Genomic DNA, 12,527 nt, shown 5'->3' with positions numbered 1-12,527 from the left:
ATTAAAAATGTATGCTATAGGCTTAGCTGTAAGTTTCCGGTGGTGTTTCAGTGCTGGAGTTAGAGCAATGATAGCCTGATCTGAACTCATTGAAAATACTGCCAGCTGATACAAAGGGATTGTTAAAATTTCCAATTATGTCAATTTTGTTTTTAATTTCAACTGAATTTACAAAAATATGTTGCGGGAGACCTGAAGAAGAATTGGAACCAGACAGAGACTTAATTTGCTTCCAGAATTTAGAGGTGTTTTCAGATACATTTTTTAGATAATAATCTGATTTTGCTTTTCTGGTCATGCTTGTGCATTTATTTCTTAAAGTTCTGAAAGCAGTCCAGTCAGCTGTAGAATTTGTGGCTTGAGCTTTGCCCCATGCAACATTTCGTTCTCTGATCATAGAGCTTAAATCTTCAGTGAACCATGGGTTATTCCTCCCACTAACCCTAAATTTCTTTAAAGGAGCATGCTTATTACAAATAGCTGAGGCATTGTGAAAATATTCCCAGGCATGTTCCACATCAGGTATCAGACAGACAAGTTACAGTTGTACAGATCGTCCGCCTGTTCATTAAAACGTTTAAAACACCTTTTAAAAACATAACGAGGTTTATGTTAAGATGTAGTACATCATGAAGAGAGGAAATAGTTTCTTTTGTAGCGGAGGGTGGCCTGTAACAGCCAACAATAGTGAGGTGTGTGTCCTTGAATAAATTTGCTTTCAATGCCAGTAGATCAAATTGTTTGACTTTACTTACTGACAATGTCACTGAGCTTAAAAATTTTGATTTAACATGTATAGCAACTCTGAACGATCTGCTCTAAAAATATTATAGCCATCAATAGCAATCATTTTATCTGTTATTGTTGAATTTAACCAGGTTTCTGATAAGACCATGATGTCCATATCTGTTGCATCAACCTACACTCTTAGCATGTCCGTTTTTGGAAGGAGACTTCTATCATTAAAATGCATAATTCCAAGTGCAGATCTGTTGAAGTTGCATGGGGAATATATATTTTGTAGTGAGTCAGGCCCAGGATTTGGCTGTACGTTCCCAAATAACAGCAAAAGTAGTGAGACAATAGATTTGGTATTCACTGTGTGTTTTTCATCACACTGGCTGACGAGTGTGATGAAGAGTCCACGTTGCACAGTAGAGTGGTTATTTAAGGCGTTCACTATTAGCAGTTGTAACGAGGGGCTCATTTGTGTTAGATGAATGTAGAGTGTTTGTTGCTGAGCAGGATGGATAAGCAGGTGATAGCTGCATGCGTCCTTAGTTGGAGAGTTAAATGCTGTGTCATTAAATGCTGTGAGTAGTAAAAATAGTAAAAGATGCATTGTGCTTTCATAAAACATAGGCTAAAGGCTCCAAGGGCTCACTGCAGAGTTTTGTGAATCTTGTGGTAAAACAATCCTGAGACGCTTCACTGGTCCAAATGTGTTGATCAACACGCAGGTTTTCAGTGGTCCATGAAAATTGTTGTGATTAAATCAATACTGAGACGCTTCACAGGTGCAATGCGTTAACCAGCACGCAGCATCAGTGATCCTCACATCAAGTCCGCAGGTCTTGCAGGAAGAGCATGGCCAAGCTAAATCCAAGCTATTGTTGCACCACTACCGCCCAGGTGTGGGGGGGATAAACTAGGCCCAGACCTGATCTGATGGCACCAAAGTGATCAGTTTGGGTCTTTCAGCAGATCATTAAAAAAAATCAGCAGGCCAGTGGCAGTAATACTTCTCCTTTTAGGATAGATTTAAGTATAACAAGACACTAAACAAAGACACTCGATAAACTATGAGTTTCTCGGAAGAGATTACTTTCCTTGGTTAGATTTTGCAGAAGCCAGGGACATAAAATAACACATATATGAGTAACTCAGCTCAAGCACACAAACGAAGAACCAGGCTGGTGGCGGCCATCTTGGATTCGCAAGTTGATTGATTGATTTTATAAAATCCATCTCATCTTAAAGAGCTTATTATGCTACTAGAGCACTACGCTCCCAGAATGCAGGGTTACTATTATAACCCAGGAGAGCAATTTTTTGTCAGGTTATGTTACTGATCAATCTGACGAAATGTTTAGACTTCCGACAGTTTGCCTGCTGCTGATTGTGCAGGACAGCCGCTGATTTTACAATATATTAGCATCAGTAGCTTGTGACTTAGTTTCTTGCTAAAACCTATGTTCGCTGCTACGTCTGCAAAGTAAGATAAAGTCAAAGTAAGCATTAGTGCCAACTTTGGTCAAGTGAATTCCTGACAAAACTTATGACTAATGAATTTGATGGCAGCACATTGTGTGTGTAGGCCTCATTTACACACATCGTAGGTGAACAATTCCAGCTATTAAAATGACATCATCTGTATTTGATACTTGATACTGCCGCAGGAAGGTGCAGACACATTAGCATCAGTCTCTGAGAACATTTGATCTTTCTCCCGTTCACTTCAGTTGAAGCCCTAACTATGAATTGAGGAATGTGTTGCTGTTTTTCAGCTCTGGCGGACTGCGGACCAAATTGATCAGCCAGTAAAAACAAACAGTGATGCACTGTGTTTAGAAATCACTCTTAGATAGTCAACTGTCACCACATGACATGTAACATCACGTCCTTTTATGAGGCTTAATGTGGGGCAATTCAAAGCTAGTGAGACTGTACCTTTACAGGAGTCATTAAGGTCAGAGGTCATGCTGAGCTATAGAGAACAGCAGCCCTTCAACAAGCAGAGATCTTGGATGCAGTTAAAGCTCCAGTTTTTAAAAAAAAACGTTTTACATATTTGTTAAAACTGTCACTATTTCAGCAGCACTCGGTTATAATTTAACTTTCAACCCTTCTGCGTCTCTCTTTGCTGCTTGTATCACTCCGCTAAGCCCGTCACACCAAAGCCACAAGAAGGAGCCAGTTGCCTTTCGAAACTTCATCCCAAGTAGGGCTCGCTCTGCACGGCGGGAGTATCGCCAAGACCGCGGCCCCTCCTCACATCGACTCATCTCAAACACATCCCTCCAACGCTTTGCAGCTCAGGTCAGAGCGCCCCAGGTTTCAGAGGCTACTTCACCACTGTGCCCCTCAAAAGTTATTCTCCAATGTTTGTGGCATCTCCCTCTCCATCTGTGTGCATTCTTATCCCATTAATGCATTTTACTAACTCGACTTCTTCCCTCTCTTGTAGTTTACAGTTACAGTTGTTTTACTTTTCTGTGTAGATATTGCATTGGGCTGTGTCTAGACCTGCTCTATGAAAAGTGCAACGCGATAACTTCTGTTGTGAATTGGCCCTATTTAAATTAAATTGAATGTAATTGAACAGGTTGACCTCGAAGCCCGGCGTGTTGTGTAGTGTGTAGCACTGTATACACTGTTGTTGGAAAAGGAGGAATGGGCAGTTATTTCACTGCTGCTGGTTGTTTCTCAGACGTTGCACTGCAGATAAGGAGCTTAACTGAGAACATGGAGGGGGGCTGCACAGCGTGTGCACGAGCAGTGATTGACACTGCGTTAAGAGACTGAGCCTGGCTCTGAGTGGTTGTTTTGACCCAGGAGTGGTGGATTCAGTGGAGCAGTAAGAGGAGCAAGAAAAAACCTGCTTTTTACACAGATTAGCTGTTAAGATATACTGATTTCAGCAAATATGCCAAAAACTCATTATTAAAAGAATTCCCTGCTGCAGCTTTAAGGGACACCTCAGCGGGGCTGATACTGAACACAGAGATCAGGACTTGAGCTCAAGAACAACCACTCTAACCAATGGGTCTCCCAGATATGTTGCTTTACAGTAAGTGAAGTGCATGAACCAATATTTTAATATTTTGTTTTGTGCTGTGTTTACACTTCTAAAAAGCTTTTAAAAGGTTTAAGTAGTTTTGTTACCATTGTAGTTCCATTAAGGGTCAGTGGTGACAACAATAGGGTCCAACATTTGTGTCTCAAAAATCATGGATAACAAACATGCGATGAAACGCAAAGGTGGTGTTGAAAAGTTGAAGGAGGGAAAAAAAGTCACTAGAGGGAGGTTCAGCAAAGCACCTTAAAATGACAGACTTTTCTTTTGGTGCTACTTCTACTGCTGCCAGTGGAGACGTCATACTAACATCCTAACATTATGTACTAATATTAAACACTACCATTATAATGTTTTCCTGGTAAATTACTCAATTCAAAAGCAACAAATACATGTACATCAGTACTGTTGACTCTTGCCATACATTTTCCATGCATTTTGTATCAGCAGAGTGAGGCCAGTGAGTTTCTGCAGCAATAAATAAAGACATGTACTAGTCACAAGCTTGAGAGTTTGTGTATTGGTATTATTTTATCTATTATAAGTGCAGATAGAAAATAAATTTCAAACACGTTTATATGATAATGGCCTATAGAGGCCTGTTGTTGACCTCTAGTGGTTGATTTTGGGTACAGGCAGTAAAATTTGTGTCTTGCCTGGCTCTTGCAAATTGGTGGGTCCAAATTTTTATTGCATCAATTCTCTCTTGACATTTAAATCATGGGTGCATGGTCCGGACAGCTACTAGTCAGGGTTCATCTGAGAGCTAAATATATGTTTCTTGTTTTGAAAATGCATTTAAATTGCTCATTTTGTGAAGTACTGTGCTTGAATAAAATTCTCAAGAATGCAGGAATAAAGGTTTGTAAAGACCCAGCAACACCAACAAATGCTTAGTCTGGAGAGTGGACTGACCAGAGACAAATTCCCGCCCCAGTCTGCACTGGGTAAGTTTTTATGTCGATTTGTTCAAATCACATTCACAGATGGGTTGTCACTAACACAGTTTTGCAAAGGTTATTGATTACCTGCCTTTCCCCTCTGATGTGATGCCTTTCCCTGAACATACAGAATGTGCATTTTAGAAGTCAAGTGATATTTGTAAATGAAATGTGAATTTCTAATGAATAACAGTGCTGGACAGTAGCATGGACAGTAGTACTTAAGTACACATTAGAGGTATTTGTACTTTACTTGAGTATTTTCATGCAGCTTTCTACTTCTGTTCCACTACCTCTCAGAGGGAGATATTGTACTTTTTACTGCACTACATTTGTCTGACCACTTTAATCACTAGTTACTTTTTAAGATTACGATCTTTCATACCTTTCCTGTCCATTGAAAACCATGTATCTCCAAATGTGTTGATTTTGAATATGAATTTTTTCTGATAAACTGAAGGATAAAGTTTTTCCTTTAAGAGTTGAGAAAATTATCTTACTTCTTAATCTAAATAAACTTTTAAATCTGACCTTAGATCAGCTGGAAACAGGGCTGTTTTTCTGGGCTCATGAATAGTTGACTTTAGAGAAACATGGTTCTCACAGAACAGCGATGCTACAAACACATGATGAGGTAAACATAGGTGCATATATGTGCACTGATATAGGTACATGTATGTACGGATATAGGTACACATATATGCATATATGTACATATAATATAGGAAAACGGCCAATTTTATATATGTCACATATATTAAAAACCTATATCAAAACCTATATTAAAACATATATGTTTATATAGGTTCTTTCCATGTGGGTGTTGCACAAACTGCTCAGAATTATGGATAACGCTTCTCATCCTCTGCACAAACAACCGGTCAGACAACAAAGTATCTTCAGTCTGAGACTCCTTTTAACATACCTCATGCGTGTTTTGTGTAAGTTGCCTATCTAAATATATATATATATAGACATCTCGTTAATCCAAAAACATACAAGTAAAACACTGACAGGGAACATTTACTGCACTATGAGTACTTTTACCTTTTGGTACTTTTAAGTCCATTCTGCTGATAATACTTACATAGTTTTTTACTTTAGTAACATTTTGAATGTGGTGGAGTATTTTTTCAGTGCGATATTATTACTTTCATTTAAGTGAATGATTTGAATACTTCATGGTATTGGTACATGGTGCCATGGCTGACCGTGACAAAGTGTACACACACTTGCACCCTCAGCAGTGTTTTAGGTGTTACTCCAAAGGATGGCAGCTTAACTGCAACAACTGACATAAATAGCCTATACGTTAGCCTACTAGTGTATCCCTCAAGCAACATCAGTTGGTGGGTTACATTTCCAAATGTTCTGGCATTTTTACCTTAACTTTTATGCAGAGAAGATGACTTTATGAGAGTCTTTACTGCGCAGCTACCTAATAGGCCTAACATATTTCTACATCAATGTACATGCAGAACAGGTTTTACTATATGATCGTATATGTATTATTTTAATTTAAATACATGCAAATAGGATAGTTTTTCTAGGTGGAGATCGGAAATATCCGAGTTCCAAGTTGCCTGGAACGCAGCATTAGTTTGTTCCCTTTTACTAGGGTTATTACGGTAGTGGCACGCTGACCACGCCCCCTCCGTTCACCACTGTCCATCCAGGAAAAATAGTGCACCACAGTGCAAACTGCCCTCTTGTTGTTGTGACTGACCGGAGACACAACTGACAGGTGCGTGGGAATATATACATTTAAACATGTTTCTGCATTGTCGTGTAAGTATTGAAGCTAGAGGCGGTCGGAAGATAAATGAACTTACAAGCTAACGTTACGTTAACGTACGTTAGCTAGCTGACGTTAAATGTAGCCGTAACTGTAACTCTATAAGTTTTACTAAATTAACGCCTTCTCTTGTTGCGCTCGATTGTGCAGCTTTGCATCCTAATATGGGAAAATACAGCCGCCAGTTGTTTCCAGACAACGAATGTCAAAAGTCTTGGTTTTAACGTCACCTTGCGTAATGACGATCAAACCCATTCTTACGTTCGACACCAGCATGACCTTCAGTGCAATACTTGCTTTAGTAAAATTACAACCAGAAGGCACCGCACACCTGCTGGGTGTTGTGGTGGGGGTACTAAATGAAACACAAGTTAAATATGTTGCTTTCTTAAATATGTTGCCATCGGTAAAAACCGAATTGTTAAATGGTTACTGAAAATCTGTGGCTTCGCGTTATGTTACATGGGGGATAACGAGACGCTAGGCAACATTAAACTGCCTCTTTTTTGAATGGAGTCTGGTCGCAAACGGGACGTTAGCGTTGCAGGTTCCTGCATCACAGTGGCGATTATTATCTACCGTCGTCTCGATGTGATGGTACGTTTGTCAGTCTGTGTGTCTCATCGAGCCGAAACGAGGTGGGAACAGTTTTATAAATAGAAAGTGTGACATTAACAGCAGGATTCTTGACCTTGTTGGGGCGAAGCTCTGCGCATTCCCGAGTCAGGGGTCACTGACTCTGGATGCGTTAACCTGCTCCACTTGTTACACAACTGAACCCAAAAACCCAAAGCTTTCAGGAGTTTGGTCCTACGTGCAAGTCTGTAGTAACAGAACAAACTGTCATCTGTTAGTTGTGGATGTCATCTCACAATCCAGAGGCTAAAATAGTCAGTAATAGATTCTGATTACTGAAGTAAAAGTTGTTACCCCACTACAAAAATCCTCCATAACAAGTAGAGCTGCAACAATTAGTTGATTAATCGATTAACTTAGTTGTCAACTATTAAATTAATTGCCAACTATATTGATAAAACGTCCAAATTCTCTGATTTTTGCTTCTTGAATGTGAATATTTTCTGGTTTCAATTATTAAATTAATCTCCAAATATTTTGATAATCAGTTAATTGCTTTGAGTTCTTTTTAAAGGGAAAAAAATGTCCAAATTCAATGTTTTCAGCGTCTTGAATGTGAATATTTTCTGGTTTCAATTATTAAATTAATCTCCAAATATTTTAATAATCAGTTAATCGCTTTGAGTTCTTTTTAAAGGGGAAAAAAATGTCCAAATTCATTGTTTTCAGCTTTTTAAATGTGAATATTTTCTGGTTTCTTTACTCCTCTTTGACAGTAAACTGAATGTACTGTGGACAAAAAAAGGCATTTGAGGATATCATCTTGGGCTTTGAGAAACACTGATCATCATTATTTAAAATTTTTTGGTCCAAACAACTTATCCAATAATTGAGAAAACAATCAACTGATTAATTGATAAAGAAAATTACAGTTAGTTTTTCCCTAATAACAATTAAGTTAAACTGCACAAATATCAACAACATTTACTAATAGTATCAAAAGTAAAACTCATTATTAGGGGTGTGAGATCAAATTGTGACGGGAATTCTTGTCAGGTAAATAACTCGCAAGACTTTTTTTTACATGCTGTCAAGCCACACATTCATTTTCTCACGCAGTGAAATACAAATGTACAACTGATAAGTTAAACTCGCGGAGTTAATCAACTCCGCCCAGCTGATTGACACCGGCGTACGCTGTGTTAGGAATCCAGGAACCCACTCGCGCTGTGAGTCCAGACAGCTGTGACGAGTGGTAATGTAGGCCTAGCTGGTAGAGTTTTGCAACATAAACATCTAAAAACTGAAGCAACCTTGCTCTGTTTGGGACTGTGAGCTGCACTTTATCAGAGCTGCTGAAGTTTACGTGTTTCACATGCAGCATGTAGTCCCAAATTGCGTCGGTCAAACGGTCTGAAGGGTCACTGAAACGGTCAATAACGTAATGCACAGCAGAGTAAAGTGCATTAGTCTGGTAATATTAGGACTTTTGTCAGAGAACAGATATGTGGGAGAGATTCTGAAGGTGCAGAATGTTTTGACCATGAGCAGAAAAGCTGCTGAAACACAGGAGCCTTTAAAGTCCAGGAGTTTATAACTAAATTAAAATGTAATAATTTATCCTTGAGGTGAAAAGGTGCCACAGTCACATTTAAAGAGGTTACTTCCCCAAACAAAAGACACAAAGAGGAGGGAAGACTAAACCATGACTCAGCAGGGAGGATATTACATAAGTTGATCTACAGGAGAAACAGATCTGAGAGCTGCACTGAATTATATTCTGTTGTAGTTACGCTATAGATTTTGAATCATCACCTGAATTTTGTGTTTCTCTTTGCGCAAAAAAAAAAAAAAAAATCACAATAAACTGGAGTAGAAAAAAATCATAAGAATGCAGGAAATAAATAATTAAAAAATAGTGTTAAAATCACGTCTCGATATCGTGAACCCAATCTCATCTCGTCTCGTGGGTTATGTGTCTCGTCACACCCCTACTCATTATGCATAATGGTCTTTTTCAGAATCTTATATGATTGTGTTATCATATCACTAATGCATTAATATGGATTTATAACATGCAATTAAGCAACATTATAACTGTGTCTTTGGTAGGGCTGCTACTAATTATTATTGTTATAATGTGTCGATTACTTTCTTGATTAATTGATAAGTTGTTTGGTCTATAAAATGTCAGAAAATGGTGAATAATGTCGATCGGTGTTTCCCAAAGCCCAAGGTGACGTCCTTAAATGTCTTGTTTTGTTCACAAGGTATAAGGTACAAAATAAAATATGGTAACATGTAAAATAAAACAATACAGTTATTTAAATACATATACATAGACGTATAACTTATACCCCAAATATTTCACAGTGCATTTTTTGAATTTGCATGGGGTGAATGTAAACAGCAGCAAACAGATGACAGTATGAAAGTTTCATCTTCACAATAAACAGTCTGACATTTGGGAAACAGAGTCCATCTTGACTGCGTTTGAGTCCTCCTCCTCTCATCTTGCCTGTCTTGCGCTGGCAGCTTGGAACATGGACCAGCTGCCGATCTTGTTTCCTCTCCTCTGAGCGATCGCCTCACCCGCCGTGGTGCCTGCTGCCCACGTCTTCATCTTCCAATGACTGTACTTATGTCAGAGGTAACACATGTTTTGGCAATAAAGCCAGAAAAAAACTGATAAAAAAACAAAAGTGTAGTGAAGAAACCAAACAAACCAAAGATATTAAGTTTACTGTCATAGAGGAGTGAAGAAATCAGAAAATATTCACATTTAAGAAGCCAAAATCAGAGAAATTTTAAATTTTCTATTTTTAACTTTTTTAAACTTTTTTAACTCTTAGTTATAATAGTATAGGGTTAATTAATAGTTGATCATTTATTGATTAATCGTTCGAGCTCTAGTATTGGGTAGTTTAATCTATAGCAAAGCACCATATTTTAATACAATATAAAGCACAGTATTTGTAGCAATAGTTTATTTACCTCTGAAATGTAGTGGAGGATGAAAGTTTGAAATAGAAAAAACTCAAGTACAGTATAAGTTTATAATGTGAAAAGACTGCTGCGTAAAAATAGTTACTTTCTGTCGATGCCAGATGTATAAAAAACATAATTTTTTAATTGCAGTGCAGTTAGTAAATTAAGCTGCAAATTTGTTAAATTGTATCCAGTAAAATAAAATGTACATTTGAAGTTTAAATGCTCCAACTTTTGACTTCTGAGGAAAGTTCGTTCCCCAAATCAGTTTATTACAGCAGCTATTGTCTGTTGAACTAAAATAAATACTTCATGTACTTCCTCAAGTTATGTTACAACAGTTTGCACAACGCCAGTTTGCAATATTTGCCAAACTCGTGCCATTTATGCCAGTCATGTACTGTTGATTCATTTCAGCCTGTGAATGCAGGTCATTTTGGTCACTGCATGTTTGTGATATGTTGTTATGATTTCTCAAACATTTTCACTTTGATTTTTTTTATTTAATGCTATTTGGGGGCTGCGCAAGATGGCGCCGATGTAAGACGTTTTTTCGTGCAGCTGACGATGGCTTAGTGCACAAACTGGATTTTAAACCACCCCTTTAAGTGAAAAGTGAAAGCGATGCCATCTGCTCCCTGTCTACGTCTATGGGGGATACTAAGAAGGAGATGAATGGACTTTCTACTAACATAGCGGAGCTGGAGCAGAAGATCATTAACCAAAGAGAAGACTGTGCTGCGAGACGGGGTAAATGACATCGATGCCTACAAGAGAAGGTGGAATTTAAAGATATCGGGTGTCCCAGAACAAGAAAACAAAAACGTCAAGATGACCGTTATCGATTTACTGTCTAGAGTCTCGCCGGGAATCAAAGATGCTCTCCATAACTCCGTGGATGTCGCGCACCGCCTTGGCCCCAAGAACAAAAAGCAACAACAGCAGTCCGACCCAACCGCAACCACGTCGTATTATTGTGCAGTTCTTATCACGCACACACCGGGATCATGTTTGGGCAGATGCAAAACACTCAGAGGTCCTAAAACACAAAAGAATCAAGATCTTGTGGAGCAGGCGAGAAAAAGTCCATTCGCCATCATCGCTGGAAGGAGGATTTCTGCTCAAGATGTGACCTTTCTTTCTGTGACCTTTCCTTCTAGTTCGTCCTTAACTGATAGCAGGAGACAGCCGTCATGTTTCTATGCAATCTTTTGGGTCCTTACGGATAATTTCCGTTTTTCCTTTTTATATTTAACCTTATTTAATTTAGGGTATTCTCATATTGCACGGCTTATTAAGAAAAGTATTCAGTAAGCTTCCCCCTTAAGTTCAATGTCCTCCGTAAGGTTGGAGCATTATAGTTTTTTGCTGTCGTCCTAGGTGGAGTTTGACAGGGGTTTATTATAAATCAGTTTTGCACTTTTTTCCACATCTTCCAAAAATTACATTCTAGAAGAACTTACTTACAAGGTAAATTTATTTGTGTTTTAGTGTTTTAGTGTTATGTCACATTTTTCTCTTTCTTGCTTTTCTCTTAATGTACGAGGGATATGAGAGATTACTAAAAGAAAAGCCTTATTCTTGTTTTGTAAAGCACAAAAAAGGGACATATACTTTTTACAAGAAACACATTCATGTCAGAGAGATGAAACTTTTTGGCGTAATCAGTGGGGGGTAAAGCTCTCTTTTGTCATGGTTCTAGTCATTCAGAGGGCGTTATGACTTTATTTGGTCCTAATTTGGTTCTATAGACTCCATACTCTCTCCTGAAGGTTGATGGATTGTCAGTGCTATTAAAATTAATTATTTAATTATTATTTTAGCTAACATTTACAGTTTTAATAGGACCACCCTCAATATCACACTCCTTCAGGATTTATCTGCCAAGATACTCACTCTAAAAGCTAAGTTTTCTTCTGCCACACTTCACATCATTGGTGACTTTAATAAGGCCCCAGATTTATATATTGACAGGTTTCCCCCTACACGTCTTTTATACTCAAGTAATATCCATCCTGCTCCTCTTACAGACCATGCTGGAATTGATCTTGTCTACCTGTCTACTGCAAACTCCCGAAACTTAATTCCTCTTTTCTGCAACAAGCATCCTTTTGTTCAGGCATTAGGGAAATTATAAATAGCTTCAAAACCAGAAATGACATCTCCTCTATTTCTAAATGGGAACTGTTTAAATTTGAATGTAGAGTTTGGCAAACAATATTCAAAGGTTAAAAAGACAAGAACTTCTAAAATTTTTAAAGAAATAAATGATATTTTAAACATTCCAGCTCCTAATAATGAAGATAAAATAAAATTACACTATTTAAAAGAAGAGCTAAATATGCTTTATATTGAAAAAGCAAAAGGGGCATTTGTCAGATCAAGGTCGAAATGACTGGAATATGGAGCAAAAAATTCATCATACTTTTTT

General features: G+C 38.0%; 1 protein-coding gene across 3 annotated transcripts in view; it reads left to right on the top strand.

Annotated features, from left to right (window-relative positions):
• The first annotated feature begins 6,380 nt into the window (after positions 1-6,380).
• agla (amylo-alpha-1, 6-glucosidase, 4-alpha-glucanotransferase a) overlaps positions 6,381-12,527 on the top strand; it is a 55,046-nt gene continuing 48,899 nt past the window's right edge. For 2 of the 3 annotated variants that reach the window (XM_038718921.1, XM_038718924.1), the window contains exon 1: positions 6,381-6,481. The gene's annotated coding sequence lies outside the window, so the exon portion shown is untranslated. Of the gene's footprint in view, positions 6,482-6,948; positions 7,130-12,527 lie in introns of those variants that run through there. The other variant, XM_038718923.1, reaches the window with a different exon arrangement.

The sequence above is a fragment of the Micropterus salmoides genome, unplaced genomic scaffold (genome assembly GCF_014851395.1).
Source record: "Micropterus salmoides isolate LMB-PRFRI ecotype aquatic unplaced genomic scaffold, ASM1485139v1 Ms_hic_scaffold_14, whole genome shotgun sequence".
Classification (NCBI taxonomy): Eukaryota; Metazoa; Chordata; class Actinopteri; order Centrarchiformes; family Centrarchidae; genus Micropterus; species Micropterus salmoides.
The sequence above is the reverse complement of the archived record's forward strand: the minus strand, read 5'-3'. Positions and strand labels throughout refer to the sequence as shown.